Here is a 287-nt window from a genome sequence, read left to right as displayed (position 1 = left end):
CTCCCTCCAACCTACCCACCCCATCTCTCCCTTAATCTCCCGTCCAGAGGCGTTGCCTCTTTTCCCTCCCTCCCTCCCTCCCTCTCTACGCCCAACCTCTTCGTAACTCTCTCACACCCAAAGGCGTTGCCCTCTACACCACTCCATCAGTCTTCCCTCCGCCAGGGGGCGTCGCTCGATGAGGGGGAGACAACTGTTGTCGTGAGAAGCGACGTGGAGTAGATCGACGATTGTCTCTTGCCAAGGGCGACTACTATTCTACCAGGAAGTAAATATTTGACTGCGGT

This window comes from Aplysia californica, unplaced genomic scaffold, assembly GCF_000002075.1.
Source record: "Aplysia californica isolate F4 #8 unplaced genomic scaffold, AplCal3.0 scaffold00192, whole genome shotgun sequence".
Classification (NCBI taxonomy): domain Eukaryota; kingdom Metazoa; phylum Mollusca; class Gastropoda; order Aplysiida; family Aplysiidae; genus Aplysia; species Aplysia californica.
This window is presented reverse-complemented; position numbering follows the sequence as displayed.